At 38.1% G+C, this 23,689-nt stretch overlaps 1 protein-coding gene across 1 annotated transcript in view; it reads right to left on the bottom strand.

Annotated features, from left to right (window-relative positions):
• The window catches only part of TRAF6 (TNF receptor associated factor 6), a 372,770-nt gene extending 349,405 nt beyond the window's left edge, over positions 1-23,365 (bottom strand). The window contains exon 1 of the mRNA XM_069858078.1: positions 23,355-23,365. The gene's annotated coding sequence lies outside the window, so the exon portion shown is untranslated. The remainder of the gene's footprint in view (positions 1-23,354) is intronic.
• Positions 23,366-23,689: the final 324 nt, after the last annotated feature.

Here is a 23,689-nt window from a genome sequence, read left to right as displayed (position 1 = left end):
AACTGTGTAGGCTGAGGTGGGCCCTAACACTACTCATGTCAGGAGTGCGGTGTAATAGTAAGAAAATCAAAGGAGTGAGAGAACGAATGATTGGATCAAGGACTCCAAGCAATTCAATAGCAGGGAAAAAAGGTCAATTTAAAAATCCCAACTCCCATTGTATTTCAAAGGCAAAATACAAGGCTATAGAGAGATTGTGTGTAAGCTCAGAAAACAGATATGGCAGGCAATGTTAAATTAATGAAAAAGAACCACAAGTATCTATTGAAACCTATAATTTTGAATGCAGGCAATTCACTATGAATAATATAAAAAAACCCCTTACCATTGCCACTAAATGCTAAAACTTATTCGTTTGAGGCTTTTTGAAATGGCATTTTTTGTTTGAAACTTGCCTGTCTAATCACTGATAATTTTCTCACAAGTTGTAAATTAGATAATATCTCCAATCCCATTTTGAAGTTTCTTGATTTCTAGCTTCTGTGCTAATCTCCTCCTTTCTTCCCTTTGCTTTATTTGCTCACACTGCCACTCAGTTTCTCAATCTGTCTGTTATCCAGAAGCTGATGTAGAGATGTCAGTACACCTCTGACTCCCCAAAGACTTCTGACAGGAGACATTAGGTCCTGTTGAGTACCTCTCAAACCTGACAGTGATGTAGGCAGTACTGCCATCATTCTTCTGCTGTCAGGGACAATAATATGCAGGTAAATTATAACTGCTATAAAATTACTTTTTTTTAACCTAGACATCTATAATTTGACATTAAGAAACTTCAGTTGCACAAGGCTGGAACTTCATATAGCAGTAGAATTCTCAAGAGATAATATAATATGAGAAACAATCAATCAGCTACATAATGAGCAAAATTGTGTACTGTGAAGTTCTGTAACAGCAGTGTGAAATACACACGTGTCTCCTGACAGCATCTTGCTCCTGCAAAGACTTGATGTATACTGATCTTCTCAACATTTCTTTGTTGTTCCTGGATTAGGGTGGATCATCCCATTTAAAAAATGTTTGAACTTACAGTACATGCTGTCAGAAATATTTTCAGACCAATAAATATTAGGCAACACTTTCTCTGTCTCTACCTTATACCTTTTACTTCAGCATTTGACTCACTGAAATTACATTAACAAATTACTTAAGTGGAATTACCCTTTAATGCCTATTAATCGAACAACCCCAGGAAAATGGGCCATTCTTTGTACAGTTTTCAAAATCTGTGGAAGCTGTCCTTGTAACAAATGTGGCTGAATCACTGCTGTGAACCTCAAACTGCTAAGGACACTTGATAATGAAAATCCTACACATTCAGGAATCGATGGTGTCCACTCTTTCTCTACAGGACTCTTGGAGCCTGATTTAAACAATGCAGGTCAAATATTCCTTATAGCTAATTTAGCATGCCCTGGTGCCTCCTGTGGATTTCAGCTCAAACATGTTGGTGTACCTCAAAAGGAGAGGTAGTACAGTCTCTGTGGAAGTGAGATGCTAACACTCATATCTAATTCTTCTTTGAAAAAAGCAGTTCTATTTTTAGATTACAGCAGAAATTACTGTCCTGTAGGAAAGCCTTACTGTGGAGTCTTAAATATCTTGGCACTGGAGAAATGTCATTGATTTATTTGTTTAAATCATTCTAAGGTTGTTGGCTTGTTGACATTGCTCATGTGAACATATCTTTCTACCTGAATATATAAGGTTCTAATCACTATCATATATTTGTGCTTTTAGAACATGTATGGTGAATTCTAGGCACAGATAGATTAAATGTGTTGAGTGGAGCAGATATTTCAGAAAATGAATTCATTTTATTTAAAATCATGCAACCTATGCAAAATATTCAAGATAATGAGAACCTAAGTAGATTCTTTAGTCTAGTCACATTCAAAGCACTGGAAGGAAACACAATTTTACTGCTGTTCATAAGTGCCTTCCAATCAAAATATCTGTGCTTGATTACCAATACACAGGACTCTTGGCTTGCTCACTGTAGAGCTGTAGAACAGAAGCTAAGCCATCCTCCTGTGTGTCTGCTGGGATGTGCTGGTGATTTCTCATTACACTGCTCTGTGAACATTGTCCCTGCCCTAAGAACTCCTTTAAGTTTTCCCAGCAGTCTCAGAAATATAAAAAGATACTAGCTCCTGCCAGCTGCTTCCTTTTGCCTGAAGAAATAACCCTGTAGGCAAAATCCACAATGGTCTCAACAAACAGAAGGTGGGTTTTATTGTGTCAGTGTCTGTATCCTGAAACAACTTAAAAAGCCTCTCCCATGTGAGGTAAAGCACTTTATACACAGCCCACAGAGATTATGCTTTTAAAAACTCTGAAGAAAATCCAGGAGGCTAAAGGAACTTGCTGATCACCAAACAAATTTTTCATCTCACCTCACGTATATATATCATCATATGCAATGCTGGAGCTAACTACACTGGGAGTTCAGCTGAGTGTCTGGCATCAGCGGTGACTATTGAACACATCCTTGTAAGCCTTCAGGGCCAGGTTGAATGGGGCCTTGAACAGACTGATCTAGTGGGATATGTCCCTGACCATGGCAGGGGGGTTGGAATTAGATGATCCCTAAGGTCCCTTCCAGCTAAAACCATTCTATGATTCTATGATCTATGACTGCAATCATTTGATTTGACCTCTTATCCAGCCATAGAATTTCCTGCAATTATCTTTGTGTGTAAACAAGCCCTTGCTTTAAATCTGACTTTTTTTCTGGATTAATGCTTCTGAAGCAACATGTGAAATGAAAAGCAGAATGAGTGTGATTGGCATGGGGATGTATGTACTTAACAAAAAGAGAATTAAGATATTTAACAAGTAGTACATATGCAAGGAATCATGTCTGAGTTCATAGCAAAATGCCAAAAGCTGATTCTTACATCTGACAGTTTTTACAGTACTGCAACTATACTTTGCTCAGAATAAAGGGACTCCTGATTTATAGGGGCATGGTCATGTTCATGTCTGAATTGCAGTGCAGCTTGTGCTCTTAAAGCATTTGCCTTGTTTTGGAAGGATCATACCAGCAATATACTTAAATTTGAGTTTCAGGGATTTATTGTCTGCTTATTAAAAGTAAGCTTTAGTTTTGCTCTGGTGTAGCTGAAGTATTAAGCAAGATACCCCATTTCTCTTGCTGCCCATTCCCTCTCTCATCTGAATGCTATGATGACTTATTTCCTGGATAAAACAATTTCTCATCCTCTTCCCATTTCCCATAAGTTCCTGTGGGTTTACAGTATGATTTTTTTTTCTCATTTAGTTTGTAGAGTTATTTGCACAAAATGCTATTCACCTCAAGCCTCAAAAACTGACCTTAAGTGTTTCTGTAATACAGATGGTAGATAAATATCTAGAACCTTCTGAGCTATATGTTCACCTCATATTACCATTTGGTGTGATTGTAAACTTATATTTAATTCTCCTTATTAGAAAGTATTGTCCCCCTTCACCAGGAAATGTCTGGACATGTCTGAGAAGCAATGCCTGAGCAGCTGCCACTATATTCTTCCTGCAATAAGGTAGGAGCCTGAAAAGATGGCAAAGCCCCTGAACTACAAGAGATGTTACTCATACAGAATGGTGACAGAGATGCATGTTCCCAAGGATGACATTAGTCAGAATTAATGGCAGTGAATAATTTTGCCTTAATGTGCTATCATCACTCAGGATCCTAAGAAACTAGACAGTTTAATTGGATATCTGTTAATGAAAGAAGATTTCTTCTCATTCACCTAAGTTTAATTCCAGATTCTGTCAAATAAATATGCTGCCACAGTATTAGCAATTTAGTTCCTGTTTGGATAAAGAGGAAAACGTAGTGCTTGAAATATTGAACTTCGAATTCAGTACCCCAAGTATTAATCTTATTTCACTACCCACAGTGCTTTAATTCACTTTGCTTTAGATTAAGAATGAAATTTAAAAAAATTAAAGTTAGCCCAGTTAACATTTTTTATCTTTTGGGACAAAACATATTCACATTGCCAGTCTGAAAATCAGTTATTGCTATTATAAATTTCTAAAGCATTTACGTGCATTAACTTGAAAAATGAAGTTGTAATATGGGCATGTAATCAGTTTATTTCAGTGCGTTGTTCAGTATCCTTTTAAAGTAGGAATAAGAAATAGTTTCATAAGATCTATTAAAGACCATGAGATGTTTTGGTCCTGATCAAGCTTAGATTTACTTTTAACTATAAGTAACGGAGTGATCCAGTGAAACCACAGTAATGATGTCCACATAAGCAGAAAAGTTATTACTTTGGTTAGTAAATAATTCTAGAATAAAATTTTAATGTCAGAGATTTTTAGTTTGCTAAACTTAAGTATTTACAAAATGATTCATATAAATTGTCCTGTATTTGCTTATTATCTTGAGTGATAAATGGCACACATGATTGCACATTAATTAAATTACCTGCAATATTAAGTCAGCTGAGGAATGGTAGCTCTGTTTAAATTAATGTATTTATATCAATTTCAAATATAGAATTCTGTCTCCACTGAGATCAAGGGATTTTTTTTTTATTTGTCTCTGATCTTTGTTCATTAGCAGTATTTGTATTTCAGCTGAAAAGCTGTGCCTGGGATAGCAGAGAATGGGTGTTTTTAGACCACCCCTACTCCCTGGCTGCTCTTTGTAATGATAGCCAAGTCAATTTACAGGGATGTTGTTATCCAAGAGGGATAAAGTGCATCCTGCATTAGTACAAATGCCTTAGCCTCTACATTCACTTTGGAATGAGGCCTTCAGCAGCCTGATTTAGTGGGAGTTGACCCTGCCTATGGCAGGGGGGTTAGAACTAGATGATCTTTGAGGTCCCTTCCAACTCAAACCACTGTATGATTCTATGATTCTATGATTGCTGGTAAGGGCAGTAAATACTGGTTTTGTGAACAGCTTAAGGGCATTCTGCAGCAGGCATTGGTCAGACTTACCTACCATCAACTCAGGGAGAATGGGCAGAGCTGGGAACAGAATCACTATTTCATCCTCTCCCATTTCTCTGCTCTGGATAGTTGGAAAGGAAAAACAATCAAGGCTAGGTCTGGCAACAAACATGTTTTTCATTTTTCATAGGCTACACTGTATTTAATCTGAGATATTTCAAAGGCACATATGCTTGGTTGTATTCAAGCACCTCAAATCATTTGGAATGAGTACAACAGAACAATAAATATATTTGAAAATTTAATATAGACATTCTTTGATTTTGCTTGTGTGTCCTGCAATATTTCATAAAAACCAGGACTGCTGAAACATTTACTTATTACAGCATCTGAGGAGACATTCTTTAATTTGTAAGAGGAATAGGTTACATATGTTTACTACATCATTTGTCATTCTTGCTGTGATTGTTGAGAAGGACTGGATTGTTGGTTTTTTCATTTCACAGCAGCAATACAGTTTAATTCCCTTGTACAAAATGCATTCTCTTTGTATAACTGTTTCTTCGTATGTCGACAGAGTAAATTACTATATTAATAGAAAAAATTGTGTGTGGTACTATTTTGTTACTATTGTACAGAATAATTAGCACACAAGGTAAAGGCCAGCAAAAGTGTCAGATGCAAAAATTGAGAAAAATGGTTGATATATCTTTTTTTGACCAATTTCACACCAGCATCACCAAAAGAAATATGCTGGCTAAATAACAGAGTAAGAGACTTTCAGGACTGATTCCCTTAATGATGGTTTTCAGCGGATTGTATTTACTGTCTCTCCATGTAAGATGATTTTAGTCTTCTGTAGACATGTTTTGGTTTGTCCATTATCAACTATTTATAAAGTTAATTTTTAGGGACAGAAATAACAATGATGGAAAACAGCAGTTTGGTAGGCAGTTTGTTTTAGAGATTTTCAGGGTTTTTTGCTAGCATTAGGGGGTAGTCAAACCCCCCTTCACTCCGCATATATGTACTTCTGATGTAACTCAAAGTTACAGAACTGGGCTAACTTTGTTTAAGATATGGCAAAGCTTTCTATTCCATTCAAAATGTAGACTCAAATGCTCTTTTTTTTTCCTTAAAGGATAAAAATTAATCTTTCACCCTTTCTTTGCATTAATCAGCTGTATCATTCTTCGACCAGGAAAATGCTGTGTAAGTCCTATTCCAAAAAGATATATGGTTCAGCATGATTTTTCCAAGTATATATCTGGAGATGACCATAGAAAATTTAGGGTTCTCATGCCAACCCAGATGAACATACATGGTCAGTTTATACAATATTCAGCTGCACTTACATCTGTTCTTAGTCTTTAGTCTTTAAAAATACCAATCTGGTGATCTGTAACAAACTTTCCACTTGCTTTTTAATATTTAATTTTGAGAAATCATAGGAAATGTTATCTTAGGATCAGCAGGGGACCACGTGTATAGTTATATATTACTTATGTGGTATACATAGACCACTTAATATAGATTAAGTACTGTGTATATATGAATATGGCAGTCTGCTTTAGAGGACAAGGTTAATATAATGTGTCTGTGAATCTGAGACATCTGGCTTCAGCAACAGGAATTGCCCCATGGTCCTGTTTTCTTTGGCAGCATAAGTGAAACCTTCGACAATACACCTCCTGTTGTTACTTCCAGCCCTAGAAACAGCTAGTTAATAATAAAGAAGTTGATCTTTGAGATCAGTGCTCATTATATTTTGCAGACCTTAATAAAGGCCCAGGTGATCTGTTTATCTACAAAATTGCTGCTTTCACTATGTGGATGAATTCCTGTAAATGAAGGAAGATAATAAAGATGAAGGTTTTGATTTGACCAATGTATGGCATCTGCCTTGCTCTAAGAGATTCTGTGGAAAATTCAGTCCAAAAATCTGGAAACACAGACTCTAGATTTCCTTGTGCTGAATTAAATTAGATACATAAGCTTTAGCAGTTTTTAATTAATTTAAACTGTTTACAATTTTTAGCAAAATTTTCTTATATTGCCTTATTAATCTTACTTCTATTCAAATTCTGAAAATAATAATAAATTAGCAAGTTTGTTAAAAGGTTTAGTGGATAAGTGATCATACCATGATTCTTTCAATTTGCTACAAGTAATCATGCAATCAAGTGAAGTTATTGTATAGACATTTATAAAATTTGGGGTAAGAATAGATACGTCACTGGGACATTCTATGGAATAAAATATTTTTTTTCTGAAAGGATCTGCAGCAACCACTAATTTGGATTTTCTCTCTTTTGTGCATAGTTTCTGCAGTTCTTTAACCCTTGCAATTCCTTGTAAGGCTGGATTGTATATACCAGCTGTTGTCATGATTTAATAGCAGCCCAACGGAAAGTAAAAAAGATCAACAGCGCAAGCAAAGAAGTCTTCATTTCCAAAGTATTTTTCATCAGAGTGGTAGGTAGAAATTCCCAGTTAGCTCTGTGAAATTGACTTAAACTTGCGTTATAAGAAATAAGCAAAGACAGGAGATCTGCACAAAATGCACAGCCTCACAGTACTAAAACTTCACAGTTATTTTTTGTCTTCAAGTCGTGAGGTCCTAGTGAGAAGGCTTTATGGCAGGATTACAGTAAGAACTTCTGAAGGCATTGAGGAAGGTCAAAACAGCCCTGTGACCCCTTGAAAAGGGGACATAAAGCAGCTTTAATGCACTGATGGTGTCCAGCTGTGTAGTTGGTTTGGGAATAGGTTTTCTATACGAATAGAAAACTTTATTTTCAAAGATTTTTCAGAAAGGGGAACAGAACAGATCTTGGAATGGTTTTGATAAGATAAAGACTTTTTTTTTTAGTCTCTCCCCTCAAAGCTTTCTTCAAGTCCAGTGCCAGCCTGGGGACGAATCTGACAGCCTGGGCTGCAGTCAGCCAGGCAGGCCTGATTTTGCCTTGACATTGGCTCTTTACTGGCAAGACTTTCTTGAACTTAGTGTTATCTATTTGAATGCTAGTTAGAGTGATGCCTGACACCTCAATTGTGCATATAAAGCTGCATCAAACTCTCTGGGAAACCCTGAATACTTAATTGGATGTGTTTTGATCTATAAAAGTTATTTCTTGTTGCAGAAGGTAGGAAGTAAACACACAGGCATGTTTAGCATAACCAGTGTCATGACAAACTAACAAAGATTTAGAAAAAGTATTTCCCATAAGGGTAAGCAAACAAATAAATAGATATTTGGTGTAGTACTATTTCTTAGTGGAAAAGTGGCAGTGCCAGATCCTGCAAGACCTAATTCCCATTGACAGAAATTCTTTTATCTATTACAATATTTCAAATACCCGTATAAATTTGAAGGAGTTCATGCATACACATCATGGAAAACAAATGAACTTGTGTTTAGAATGTAAATTCTTCAAGTGCATCACTTATTATTTCTATTTATAGTCTACACATGAGTTGTGCCTAAAAACCCTGCCAAGAACTGATGCCCCCTTGCATTCTATCATTATTCACAGTAGAAATGGTCCTTTCTGTATAGTCCTGATGTGATGAAATGTGTCCAGCAATAAAGCTAGAAAATCAAATATAGTGCTCTCTTTGACTCCGCCCCATAACTGTGGTCAAAGCTGTGTGCTATTTAGATCAGCTCTGAAATGCAGCATCAGAAATGTTTATTAGTATGGTTATGATGATTATTATATCTGAATATGTTATATATATCTGAATATATATTATTACAACTCTTGTGCCTGTTGTATAAGCTTCTTGGCATGTTTAACATTTTAAAGGCATCATTCACATTGACTGCAGAAATCCACTATGATTCCAGTAAAGGGAGAGGAAAAACAGAAGATAGTCAGGTTTGGATTTAAGTGCAGCATTATACAAAGAACTGGCAGAGTGGTGCTCATAAGAAATACACTTCCAAATTTTTATCTTAAAGTGAATAACAGTAAGTAGAAGGACACTTCAGTCTTGCTAAACCCAAACATTCAAAGACCAAAAGACAATCCCACAAAAATGTGGCTGATTTCAAGCCTTGGCTTGCTTTATTAATATCCCATTTTATTGCCCCTTTGAGACTTCAGTTCCATTTAAATTGTATTTCAAAGCTTTTCTCTGCAGCTAGAAGCTCTGAAGAAGATATCAGAAAGCACAGAAGAACACAGAAATACATAACAGCAGTAGGAGGTGGGAACATAACAGCAATATCTACAAGCATGACAGCTGGTATGACCAGGATGCAGAGTGATAAATCTAGATGGTAAAGACCCTGCTCTTGTCTCAAGTGGTTATGAAAGAAAACAGTGAAAACGTAGTACTGACTTAATTCTGTTTCCAGTAAAGTCTTGCTTCTTGAAATAAGTTTTTAATGCTATATTCCCTCTAGTTTTAAAAGTTTCAGGTGATGGCTCTTAGAAGTGGAAAACCATTCTATTTCAACTTTACTAATTTGCATAGTTGCATATTTTTTCTGTATCTGACTTATAGCAGCACATTTTCAGGTGTTTTCTCACAGATACAATATTTACGACTGGCACTTTGAAAAAAGATAAGTAAGGTTGTGGCATATACTTTGTGTTGCATTCTAAAACTTTCAGTTCTCAGAAGACTGTTCCTAAGCACTGTCTAAAAATCAAGGCTTGGAGAAATCTCACAGATAATAGCCACATTAGAAAACATTGATCTCTGCTGTTAAAAATGTCTTCTTTCTATTTAATGTTTGAGACGCTACAAAGGGAAAGGAACAAGTACTAAATAGAATAGAAGGTTAATTCAGAGTATATTCAAATAAAGAAAATGTGAAGGTCTTAAGACTGTTTCTGTCATGCCATTGAGGGACATAATTGAACTACAGCAATTCAATCAGTATCGTCTTTACTTAAACAAGAACTCAGAAGGAGCCAAAACAGAAAAAATTCATTTGAAGAAATTGTGCAAAATATCTATTAATTACCACCAGCAAAAAAAAAAAAAAAAAAAAAGGTGTGATATTTGACTGTAAATCCAATGGAAATTAGTGGGAATCAAATCCAACACTAGATTTTGGGAAGAATTAAGCTATCCATCATAGAATAGAATCATAGAATCATTAGGTTGGAAAAGACCTTAGAGATTATCAAGCCCAACCATACCTCTCTACTAGTAAATCATGTTCCCAAGCACCTCATCTACCCACCTTTAAGCACCTCCAGGAATGGTGACTTAACCACTTCCCTGGGAAGCCTGTCCCAGTGCTTGATAACCCTTTCTGTGAAGCAGTTTTTCTTAATGTCACTTAGCAGAAGAGACCAACACCCACCTCTCTGCAACCTTCTTCTAGGTAGTTGTGGAGAGCAATAAAGTCTCCCCTCACCCTCCTCTTCTCCAGGCTGAACAATTTGAGTTCCCTCAGCCGCTCCTCATAAGACTTTTCTACAGCCCCTTCACCAGTTTCATCACTCTTGTCTGGACACACTCCAGTACCTCAATGTCTTATAGTGAGGTGTGGCATATTGAGGCATGGACTCTGAGTGTTGATCAAAGACCTTTATTAAGCAAAAGCAATCCCTTTTATACCCCTGCCTCACTGAAGCAGTGCTTTTCCACTTGCCCAAATAGCTCAGTTATGCTTTCTTGTTTTCCAGCCTTGCAAAGTCTGTTTTTAGCACAATTATCTACAGCTTTCAGCAAGAACCAAGGTCCTGCGTATCTTTATTGCTTTCGATTAACAAATCACCACCTGGCCCCCCAGCGAGGGTTCCAGAACTGAACACAGTATTCAAGGTGCAGCCTCACCATTGCAGAGTACAGGGGGAGAATCACTTCCCTGGTCTTGCTGGCCACACCACTTCTGATATAAGCCAAGATGCTGTCGGCCTTCTTGGCCACCTAAGCACACTGCTGGCTCATGTTGAGTCAGCTGTCAACCAACACCCCAGGTCTTTCTCTGCCAGGCAGCTTTCAAGCCATTCTTCCCTAAGCATGTAGCGCTACATGGGGGTTTTGTGTCGTAAGTGCAGGACTCTGCACATGGCCTTGTTAAACCTCATCCCCTTGGCTTCAGTCCACTGTTGAGATACCTCTGTAGAGCCTCCCTCCAGCAGATCAACACTTCCTCCCTGTTAATGTTATCCACAAATTTGCTAAGGGTGCATTCAATCCCCTCATCCTGGTCATTGATAAAGATATTGAACAGGACTGGACCCAGCACTGAGCCCTTGGGAACACCACTTGTAACTGCCCCTCCAGCTGGAGTTAACTCCATTTACCATGATTGTTTGTGTCCGGCCATCAACGGAGTTTTTAACTGCATCACAGGGTATGCCTGTCCAGGCCAGTGGTAGCCAGTTTCTCAAGTAGGATAAAGTGAGATATTGTGTCAAAGGCTTTACTAAAGTTCAGGTACACTACGCCCACAGCCTTTCCCTCATCGATCAAGCGGGTCACCATGTAATAGATGGCAATCAGGTTAGTTTCGCAGGATTTGCCTTTCATAAACACATGGTGAGTGGACCTGATCACCCAGTAGTCCCGCATGTGCTGTGAGATGGCATCCATCATCACAGAATCATAGAATCACAGATTCACTAGGTTGGAAAAGACCCCCAGGATCATTGAGTCCAACCATTCCTATCAACCTTAAAGCATGCCCCTCAGCACCTCATCCACCCGTCCCTTAAACACCTCCAGGGAAGGTGACTCAACCACCTCCCTGGGAAGCCTGTTCCAGTGCCCAACAAACGTTTCAGTAAAAATTTTTTTCTGATGTCCAGCCTGAACCTTCCCTGACAGAGCTTGAGGCCATTCCCTCTTGTACTGTCCCCTGGGAGAAGAGGCCAGCTCCCTCCTGTCTACAACCTCCTTTCAGGTAGTTATAGAGAGCAATAAGATCTCCCCTCAGCCTCCTCTTCCCTAGGCTAAGCAACCCCAGTTCCCTCAGCCACTCCTCGTAAGACTTGTTCTCCAGCTTTGTTGCTTTTCTCTGGACATGCTCCAGAGCCTCAACATCCTTCTTGTGGTGAGGGGCCCAGAAATGAACACAGTATTCAAGGTGCAGTCTCACCAGTGCTGAGTACAGAGGGAGAATAACCTCATGGACCTGCTGGCCACGCTGTTTCTGATCCAAGCCAAGATGCCATTGGCCTTCTTGGCCACCTGGGCACACTGCTGGCTCATGTTCAGTCGGCTGTCAACCAACACCCCCAGGTCTTTCTCCTCCAGGCAGCTTTCCAGCCAGACTTCTCCTAGTCTGTAGCACAGCACAGGGTTGTTGTGCCCCAAGTGAAGGACCCGTCATTTGGCCTTGTTAAACTTCATGCCATTGGACTCTGCCCAGTGGTCCAGCCTGTTCAGATCCCTTTGCAGAGCCTCCCTACCCTCCAGCAGATCCACGCTTCCACCCAGCTTAGTGTCGCCTGCAAACTTGCTAAGGGTGCACTCAATGCCTTCATCCAGGTCATTGATAAAGATGTTGAACAGGGCTGGACCCAGCACTGAGCCCTGGGGAGCCCCACTTGTAACTGGGCTCCAGCTGCATTTAACTCCAACCAGTTTTCCACCCAGGAGAGTTTGCACCTGTCCAGGCCAGAGGCTGACAGTTTCTCAAGCAGAATGCTATGAGAAACTGTGTCAAAGGCTTTACTGAAGTCCAGGAAGACTACATCCACAGCCTTTCCCATATCCAGTGATCGTGTCACTTTGTCATGGAAGGCGACCAGGTTTGTTTGGCAAGACCTGCCTTTTGTGAACCCGTGTTGACTGGGCCTGATCACCCGGTTCTCTTGCATGTGCTTCATGATAGCACTCAAGATCACCTGCTCCATGGCTTTCCCTGGCACTGAGGTCAGACTGACAGGCCTGTAGTTCCCTGGATCCTCCCTGCGACCCTTCTTGTAGTTGGGCACAACATTAGCCAGCCTCCAGTCCAGTGGAACTTCCTCAGTCTTCCAGGTTTGTTGGAATATGGTGGAAAGGGTTTTGGCAAGCATATCCACCAGCTCCTTCAATACCCTTGGATGAATCCCATCTGGCCCCATAGACTTGTGAGTGTCTATCTGGGCAAGCAAGTCTCTAACCGCCTCCTCTTGGATCATGGGAGCCTTATTCTGCTACTCTAACTCGTGGGTTATGCAGAGGGAACAACTTTCTTTACAATTAAAGACTGAGGCAGAGAAGGCATTAAGTACCTCAGCCTTGTCCTCATCCCCTGTCACTGTTGTTCCTTCTGCATCCAATAGGGACTGTATATTCTCCCTAGTCCTCCTTTTATTGTTAATATATTTATAGAAAATTATTTTTTTATCTTTCACAGACTTAGCCAATCTAATTTCTAGTTGGGCCTTAGCCCTCCTGATTTTTTCCCTGCATGATCTCACTTCCCTCCTGTAGTCCACCCAAGACGCATGTCCATTATTCCAAAGCTATATTTCTCTTCTTTTTGATATCTCTCAAGATCTCCCAGTTCCACCAAGCTGTTTTTTTCCTCTGCCGTCTCTTTTTCCAGAACATGGGGATGGCTTTCTCCTGAGCTGCTAGGATTTCCTTTTTGAAGAGCTCCCAGCTCTCGTGGGCTCCCTTGCCCTTAAGGACTGTCTCCCATGGGACTTTGCCAACCAGCCTTCTGAACAGTCTGAAGTCTGCCCTGTGCAAGTTTAATGCGATATTCTGCTAATCCCCCTCCTCACCTCACTTAGAACAGAAAATTCTTCCATCTCATGATTGCTTTGCCCCAGGCGTCTTCCAACCAGCACATCCCTCATGTGGCCTTCTCTGTTCACAAAGAGTAGGTCCAGGAAGGCACCTTCCCTTGTCAGTTCAATAGTTGTTTCAGCAAGTATTCATCCACACGCTCCATGAGCCTCCTAGACTGCTTCCCCTCTTCTGTATTGTACTTCCAGGAGACACCTGAAAGACTGAAGTCTCCCACAAGGGCAAGAGCTAGCAATATTTAGACTTCTCCCAGTCAGTTATAGAAGATCTTATTAGCCTCTTCTTCTTGGCTGGATGGTCTCTAAAAGACTCCCATCACAATATCTGTCTTGTTGTGGGCTCCTCTGATTTTAACCCACAGGCACTTGATCCTGTCATCACCATAATGGAGCTCGAGGGTATCAAAGGACTCTCTAATATAGAGGGCTACCCCACCACCTCTCCTACCATTCCTAAAGCATTTATATCCCATAATACCAGCACTCCAGCTATAGGAATTGTCCCACTATGTTTCCATGATGGTAACTACATCGTTGTCTCCTTGCCCTACAATAGTTTCCAATTCCTCCTGCTTATTGCCCATGCTACATGCGTTGGTGTAAGTGCACTTCAGGTGGGGCATGAATGACCTGCTCCATGACCTTCCCTGGCAGTGAGCTCAGAATGACAGGTCTCTGGTTTCCTGGATCCTCTGTCCAGCCCTTCTTGTAAATGAGTGTAACATCTGCCAGCTTCCAGTCCAATGATACTTCACCAGTCAACAAGGACTGCTGGTAGATGATGGAAAGGGATTTGGCTAACATCTCCGGCAGCTCCCTTAATACCTTTTGGTGAATCCCATCTGACCCCACAGACTTTGAAATATCTGATTTGCCCAGAAGGTCTCTAAACATTTCCTCTTGGGTCAAGGGAGCTCTGTTCTGCTCTTTCTGCCTGTCTACTGGCTTGCGAGGTTGAGTATCTATACCATATACTTTACATAGAAAGTTGCACAGACTGTAATAGAGATTTTAAGAACAGCTATTTTCTTCTCAACATGAAGTATCTGAGCAAGGCAAATGGTATTAATGCTCTTCAGTTTTAAGAAGCACAGACATATCTTGCTTGGTCAGATACTGCCCCTTCTTTTGTAGGCTGATGTACCAATATGTAACTTCGGGCAAGTAAAAAAAGCATTGCAAAGCAATAACTAGTTTCAGTTGTTTAACTTAAACATTAAATGTTTTACTTGCCTTTTCACTGCAATTTTCATATTTAAATTTTCATTTCTTTTGTCAAATACAAAATTATGTTCATGATTCCAGCGCTGCAAGGTAAGGTTTTACACCCACACCCCCATGGTTATTGTTTTAATGCGATTTAAAATAGTCTCACAAAAACATGATCCCTCATATTCAGTGAAATAGAAAACTCAACAAATTAATATTATCATTGGTGTCTCATGACAATGTTGAGAAACAACTTCCACATTTTTGTTCGTCTTTGTTGCTTGTAAAAAATTGTGTACCTTGCAGATGATATAATTTTAAAGGATTTTACATTTTTACCCATGCCTCCACCCAAGCACAAGACTGAGGAGTACCCAGCATGTACAGCTAATTTTTTTAGACTATTCATCCAACAGACTGCACCAAACAGCTGGCTCAGCACCTTTGGCGAACACTGACCATGCATGAGAGCAGTGTCTATGTCATTTCCAATGGCTACAGACTCAGCAGACAAAGTAAAATCTGGAGAATTAATTGACCAGGAAAAAAAAGTACACAGATTAAAAATGTTTTATTTCCCGACTTTATTTGGTTCTTATATCTGTCAGTGGGGAAAAGTAAGTGAGGCATCTACAAAGTAGGGAAGCTACAGAATGAGGAATCTACAAAGATTCAGGATGACCACCATCTTCACGAAAGCCTTCTATTATAAGTAGTTCCTGGAGATGTAGTACAATATAGGGGGGCAAATTCTATGTCATACCCTAGTCTGAATAATGTACATATAATACAATCAATAGTGTAAAAACTTAGTCTTATCCACAAACCAAAGTAACAAAATTAATGGATCAAAATCCCCAGGTCAACTCTGAAGCAAGCAAAATATGGACTAGAAATTATGTAGCATGAGTAATGATCCAAAACTATGGAAAGTTTTGGACCTCCTTGAAATCATCAGTACAATGAAATTCAAAAGTTTTGGTTTTAGTGGAATATATTCTGGAAAGCTGAGTGCTACACTGTAGAGTTGAGATTTATGATAGATAACTTACTACCATTATATTTATTGCTCAACTATAAGTAGCAAGGGTAAAATATCTATTGTTTGCAAATATATAGATCTTGCAGTTAATATAGCAAGGATGAATAACAGCAGTATGGGTACCTCACTAGTATTTATAAAATTTCATGTAACATTGGCCCTGAGGGTAGCTGGTTATGAGAATGAGATTTGGACAGGACTGCTCCAAATTTCCTCATTCTCAGTCTCTTGCCTGGAAAGGTCTAGTTGATGCTTGTTGTTTCAAAAGCTCTAGCTGCAAAAATGCTGTTTATTTTTTATTTTGGTGGAACACACCTGTATACCTGTTTTTTTAAAAGAAAAATAAACTGAAAATAAATCAGACACTCCTTCCCCCAAAAATTTACATTGAGGGCTGAGACAGCTGAGAATATTGTAATGTACTGATCATCAACTGAAGTATGGTCTTTTCATTCTGTTATCCTTTTTTCTTTCATGACAGGCTTTCAGGCAACATGTCAGAAAAATACCATCAGAGACAGGATTCAACTTTTCTTTCCCTAGATGATATGGCTCATCCTCATATATTATCAAATTGTTTATGCAAAATTATCGATAGCTCTCTCTAATTTATAAAGCATTGTTCACTCTGGAAACAGATAGGTCCTGTTTATTGATCAAAAGTTGGCAGTAATCATACCTGCAGAAACATCAAAGTAGACCCTTGTTGCTCTGGACAACATAAAGAATATAAGGAGATGCCTGCATGAGTGCATTGATGATGTCTGGTTATCTTTCAAATTAAATAAAATAATATAAAGGAAACCAGGATGATTTTTGGTCAAAGCAGAAAAAAATGATGTGTTTTAGGCAATCAGTATAACTGATTTATTTGTGTCCTGGTAATTCAACTAATATTCAGCTATGATATAGTTGAAACCTACACTAATTGAATACTGTAAATAACTTAGTTGTCATGCCTATATATAAAAAAGAATGTGTATACTGTTTCTCCAATTGTTATATACTTTATCTATGAATACACTTATGAATACATACCTTATTTTTCTTTGGATATTGAAACAATTTCATACAAACCCTGTGAAGTATTTTAAGCTTTAATGGAACTCTAGCATATACAGTTATGAGTATATGCTCCAGAAACCTAGTTCTAGTGATTATACACATCCAAAATGGAAACAGAAACGCATGCTGTGACCTTCTGATATAGGTCCAGTGAACACTACATAAATTTCAAATACCAAAATGTTTGACTGATCACCATACAAAGTGCAGCACAAGGATTATGTACATAATTTTTTTTTCCACGAATTTTAAGTGGAAGGAAATCATGCTTTATTTGTTGAAAAAATGCCAGGCAGGTACAAAGATCTGAAAGCAAAAATAAATATAAATGCTAATGATTGTTTCCTGATATATACATACTCTACTGAAAAATCTTTTGCAACCTTTTTTTACTTTGGATTTGGTTCGAGCTGTCTACAGATGACAGGACTAAAGAATCATATTTTATCCATACAGATGTACTTATGTTGATATACGTTGGCTATTATCCCAGACTAGGACACAAGAAGCTGGGTTTGTTTAAGGTGAATTAGGGGTACAGAAACAGAGGCTATGGGTTATATCATCTGTGAATTTAAGAAAGGTGCAGGAATTTTATCTGGTATATTTTGTAGAGTTCCTGATCATTTGTTTCCATCTGTTCTTAGTACTTTCCTGTGCTGTTTTTTCTATATTAGCAGAACAAATAAAAGCAACTCCTGCAAGACAGTGATGTTTTTTTACTGGTCCCATTACTGGTTATCTGGAAAAGAGTTGTACCCCCTGCCCTGCACTAATGTCTACTTCCCTGAAAAATGAGAAGAATGAAGTGTACACGGTAGCAGCAAACAGATTAAGGAAGAATGATCCTGTGATTTTGTGAGAGGTTAGAGGTCAGATTGCTCAGCAGTGTAGTATGAGATCCTAAATAAATTGTAGGAGTGAGCCTTTGTTTCCAACATAGACTGTCTTGAGCTTGAAAAAATGCAATAATCTCTCTGGGCTAGGCTGAGTCAACAAATACATTAATGTTTCCTCATGGAAGGCCATGATTGAAAGCGCTGTATTGCTTTCTAACCTTGGAAAGTTGCTCCTTGGGCAACTTTCTAAATGGCCTGTGCTGTGGAACCTGGAAGGAGTGGGGACATGGTATATTTACTTCAACAATAAAAAAATCTCAAACCAGACAACATTAGAGAATCTATGCTGTTTCCTGGCATAAGTCATAAGTTTAGTCACTGTTCTTTGAATTTCCCCTGTTTACAGCATGAAGTGAATAGCACCCATCCACATTTCAAGAAGCTTTTTTTAAAATTAAATAAAATGTTGGAAGACATCAAGCATTTTACAAGTCTGTACACAAGGAGCAATGCACAACATTACTGTGAATACTTTTTCATTTTTTTTCTTATGATTACCTGTTATAAGAAAATATTGTCAGTGTGAACATCAACAATCTAGATGTAACATATTAGAAAAACAACAACAATTGTTGATCTTGTTTTACTTTATACCACATGGAACTTGCCCTGGATAGAAGCACAGCACAGTCCAGCATATTTTGGCACATTCTGCTTGTCACAGCTAAGTACTTCCCACTGTAGTGAGTGAGAGGTTTCCTGTTACTTCTCATAAAGTATTTCCCATTACTTGGCAGTTTGACAGGAACCCATGTAACTGTCACTCTATTAAGTAAAATAAACAGATTGGGTTCCATGTCACTGTGTTGTGCTGTTTGATGCATGAAAGGATGAAGATGTTGTACTAAGTACACATAGAAATGCAACAATTTCCCAAAAATTTAGTGAATTTAAATGTAGTTATTGCTTCATCTGCACATTTACCTTGAGAAGTGCAGTATTTGCTGCTTGTACTTCACTACATATGTTGACTTGTTTAAAATATTTCAGTAATGCAGACAAATAGACAAATTAATCAATCATGTAGTGAACTTTCGAAGTGAACAGTTCAGAAATATCCCACAGACTAACATTTGTTCATGCAAAGAACACTTATGAACAACAAATATATTAGCAGAAATCTGAGTCAGATTACAGATGTATTGACTGTTAATATCACAAAAATTCTATCCCTGATTTCTCTTACATTGCTTCTTTTCTCTAGTGAAAAGATGAGTCGCTATAGACTGAGTTGCTGAGAGCAATAGGTTTAGTGTTTAATTTTTCTTGCTACAGAGAAAACCTTGTTTAGATGTGAACACCCTCAACTGACTATATGGATGTAACTCTTCCACATACACATGAAAGTTACCTTTAAGAAGGACAGCAATGAGCTTTGAAAAAGAATCTGAATGTTGCATTATCTTATTTCTGAGATGAAACAAAAGCTAATTGTATTCAGTTAAAAAATATATATAGGGAAAGTGAGGCGTAGAGATTAAGCCATTTATTCTTATGTTAGCTCCAGAAAAAATATGCAGACTGCTATTCCAATAGCAAAATCATAAACAATCCCTTTTAGCATATTTTTTCACACTAGGGAATAGATATCAAAGAATTATCAGGTACAGCCTTGTGTCTTTTTTTTTTTTTTTTAGGTATAGCTTTGGATACTTATAAGCCTGAAATTTTAATTACCTTTACGCTGACTTATGACCAAGCAGCCAATCCATTGACATAAATTTCACAGTGCAGAATACAGACTCATGTATTCTGGAAGCATGTTTGTTCCCATGTTTTCTTTTTGCACTAACTAGAGCTATAAAATCCGAACAATTAGATTTTTTCATACTTGCTTACCCATATGTATTGTATTGCACAATTACTTCAGGACAACTCTGTACACTAATAGCAATCAAAGATGAAAGGAATTACAAGGAGAAATAAAACCCTCCCCATTTGAATATAAACAATACTACAAGTTTTATGCAATAAAAATATTTTTCAAATTCTTTATGTATAATAGACATTGAGTTCTTTAAAATCGACTCAATTTCAGATCACAATTTGATTATGAATTAGAATAACATGCAGTCTTCATGACCAGTAGATTAATGGCGTGAAAATATAACTGTAAGAATCTAAACTACTTGTAAGTTGATTATGTGGTCACGACCTTACACTTTTTATATTTACCCAATGACTTTTCATGAAGTCTAAAAACACAGTTTTGGTGAAGTTTGGAGGCAACTCACGGAACAAGCACAGATATTTGTCCACAGACTGGATTCAGGATATCATCATGGGAATGATGAAATAGCCGTGAAGCATAGTTTTCCATAAAAGACAGAGACCTAAATGTGTTTAATTTATCTGCCCCCTCCCTCCTGCAAAAGAAAAAAAACCCAGACCTCAGATGGTTTTGTTAATTTAAAAATTCTAACACAGGCAACATTTGAAAAAGTAATTTGGAAGATAATCAACATCCCAGTAGACAAAAAATTATAGCTGAAATGTGAAGCTACACAAAATGAAACTACAATAGACTGGGAAAGGTGCATATCACCAAATTGTAGAAAACTGGCTACTGGATCACAAAAAAAATTGTGGTAGTTGTAAAAGCACACCTGTAGGTTTGGCCATTTTTTCTAACTATTACACAGTAGCTTAAGCAGGATTTAGTTCAAGGAAGTTCTACAGTCTGTATCACTCCACTCAGTGAACATTGTGGTCTTGTTTGGTTTTTCATCTTGAGAATCTGTGTAACGTCAGGACTCCATTTTTCTTTGCACTGAACTGGGCAACCAGGCATCAGAAAAGCCTCACCCTGGGCACATTGCCTAGTGCTTTGGCTGTAATTTTTCTTCACCTATGCTGAGTTGTTCTTCTTTTTCTGCTTTCAATTTGTAAGCCCCACAAATCTGTCTGAAAGTAAATTTATGTGAAGGTTGTAGTTTCTACTCAGGTGCTTTTGATCAAGGATAAAGAGGGCTATGCTGTTTGCATTGGTGCTATGTGTGAAGTTTTATGGTTTGGTCTATTCATGTGGAATCTATCATCTCATTTCTTTCCCTGATTTTTTAAAAAATATTTTGTTATAGAACTTTCTTTCATTTTGAACTTTTCATGCTGCTTAATGGGCCTCCTCATGTCAGGCTGAAGAATACAGGGAAAGGAATAATCTTGTTATGATTTGTCCTTTTGAGAAAATGGGTTCACTCCTCATGAAGGAAAGGGACACCTGAAGTCCAATAGTCTCAAAATGCCATGGAAGACACCCATTGGCAGCCTTCTTTCCATATAGCAGAATTTCACATGAAGCCATGCATAAACAGTCTCTTGCTACTGGCTGAATATGACTCAGTTGCTCACAGAAAAAGACTGGGGATTTTACTGTTTAGGAACAGAGTGAAAGATGTGTATACAAAAATCTGTTTATCATTTAAAAGCTCAGAATAAGTACTGATTGAAATTACTGTGGTGTAAATCCAAAGTAACTGTAAAGAAATTCAGGATATGCCCTCAAACTCAAGATGTAATTCTTAGTCACAGAAATCATTTCATTGACAATGAAGCCCTGAAAATAGAGAAAAATGATACAAGACTTTTTAGACAGAGCTCACTTGAATGTGTTTCAGCTTTCTTAAATAGAACAGAATAATTACATTCATAGGAGTTAGCTGAGACTGGACAGCCTATTCTCAGGTGGAAGAAACATTTAGCTAAATCCCTTTTTATCATGGAAGGTGCCAGTGCATGTACCTGGTTTTCCATCTGCCAAAAGCATTTTTGTGACATGATGTGGAAAAATAAACAAGGAAAAAGGCATGCTGGAGTTTTAACTAAAACAACATCTTGCCTGAGTTTGGGAAAGGCAAGGGGTAGCACTGAAGGGCCTAGTGCCTTCCTGCTTGTGAAAGAGGGGGAAAAGGAAGATAGTTGCAGGTTTTATACGTGCTTCTCATGTTTTTCTAATATTTGTTATTTATTTTTCAGCAGCCATGAGGACACTATATTTTTGGACAAGAGTCTCATTCTTGGAGGATTTTAAAAATACAAACAGAATTCTAGGTCTTCTTCCAGGGAGATAATATACAGTAGTGTGTAAACATTTGATAATTATCTCAAACTCTCGCAAATAATATTTAAGAGCTGATAAATTTCATTTTACAGGTTGAGCTCACAAATGAGGCTTGTCACTTCTGGATAAGTAGGGGTTGCTGGTCTTTCTGTTATAATTAAATGTCCAGAGTGTAACCGAAGTGCTCAGGAACGAAACACGAGAGTGTGCAATATGAACTGACCAAGTATAGAATACAAGAAAGACCACAGCTTCTTGCACTGTAAAGTTACTTAATTTTCTAAAACCATTTCTTTTTCTGGTTTCCGTTAATCATTTTTTTCTTAAAAATTTCAATAGAAATAATAAGGACTATATTCCAAAATAAGTGTAAAGCGGAACTGAGTCCTCTGGTCTTGATCCATGTTGAATCTCCTAAAAATCTCCCATGATCTTTACAGACTTAGAATGGCTACCATTTTTCATTGCCACACAGGAAGTTTTCTTCTATAGGGGGTATACCAGGCAGATTTTTGGGCCCTGTCCTGGGCCCCTTGGGCCCTGTCGCTGGGGCATTTTTCATGCTTCATGTATTTTTGTCTCCTAAAATAGGCTGTTGACAGCCAAAAGCAGCCACTGTGTTTAATTTCTTAGTCCTTTGGCCAAACTCATCATTGACAAGAAGTGAATCCATCTCTGAGCCTATAAGTTAAAGCAAAATACTGTAACTTACACCAATTAGCTGAGATGTTTGTCAGACCTTTCCAGATTCTGCCTTGCACATTTTATTTTTCATCCCACCCTGCCTCCTTGTTTTCTATTGCACTCCTCTGCATGTGGAAGGCTGAAATTTGTCATTAATAATAATAAAAAAATCTCAGGGAAGGCTTTGTATCATCCTCTCCCACTCTTTTCTCAAAGAGGAAAGAGGGAGACCTCCAGCTTCTTGCATCTGAAAAGGAAGAAGATATTTTGCATTTCTTTTACAGAAGGGTAAGAAAGAGCAGAACAGGAGCTAATGCATGCAGCAAACACTTGCTGTCTTTCCTTTTCCCTCCTCTGAAAGGCATTGCAGGTCTTGGTTGCTGACTTGAAAATTCCCTCCTTCTTGGAAAACAAGAAGACTATATCCAGGTATATCCAGATAGACAAGCTACTGATTTGAGCAGCACTGGGAACTGGAGATCAAAAGTTGTCCTAAACTTCATTAAAAAGAACAATCAAGAAGATATTTCCAGGGATATAATCTTCAGATCCCTGCCCGTGGTAGAGTCATCTGAAATTCATTCAAAAGAAATTAATTTTATAAGAAGTCGATGCCATGACATTCTATCAAAGGGAAAGTAAATCCTTGGACAAGTACATAGGGACTGGTTTTGAGTAGAAAGACGTAATTGTGATTTCATTGTATTTCTCAACTTTGGAATAATTTACACATGAACTTTCTACTAAAATACGTTCCTGAAAAGATTGACTCCAATTCAGCTTCCTTTGATTCGTCTGTACACCACCAGTTTGTCTAATGCATGCAGTGAAAAGTAAATGAAAACCAATTTTCCTTGTTGTACAAAACAAAGTGAAACTCAGGCATGTCACATCCTCAAAACACTTCTTCAAGGACTGTATAATGAATTGACAGATGTAAAGGTGGATGTTTTTTAAGGCTTGTATTTCTGCCCATGTTCCTTTGACCTAAGGCCGTGTTTTATGTGTACAAAGGCAGAATGAAGCAGGCTAAGGGTGTTGAATACATTTTAGAATATCACTGAAGAAACACATTTCAGTCAGTTCTGACTGGTGAACTGCATAC

The sequence above is a fragment of the Phaenicophaeus curvirostris genome, chromosome 5, assembly GCF_032191515.1.
Source record: "Phaenicophaeus curvirostris isolate KB17595 chromosome 5, BPBGC_Pcur_1.0, whole genome shotgun sequence".
Taxonomy (NCBI): domain Eukaryota; kingdom Metazoa; phylum Chordata; class Aves; order Cuculiformes; family Cuculidae; genus Phaenicophaeus; species Phaenicophaeus curvirostris.
This window is presented reverse-complemented; position numbering and strand designations above follow the sequence as displayed.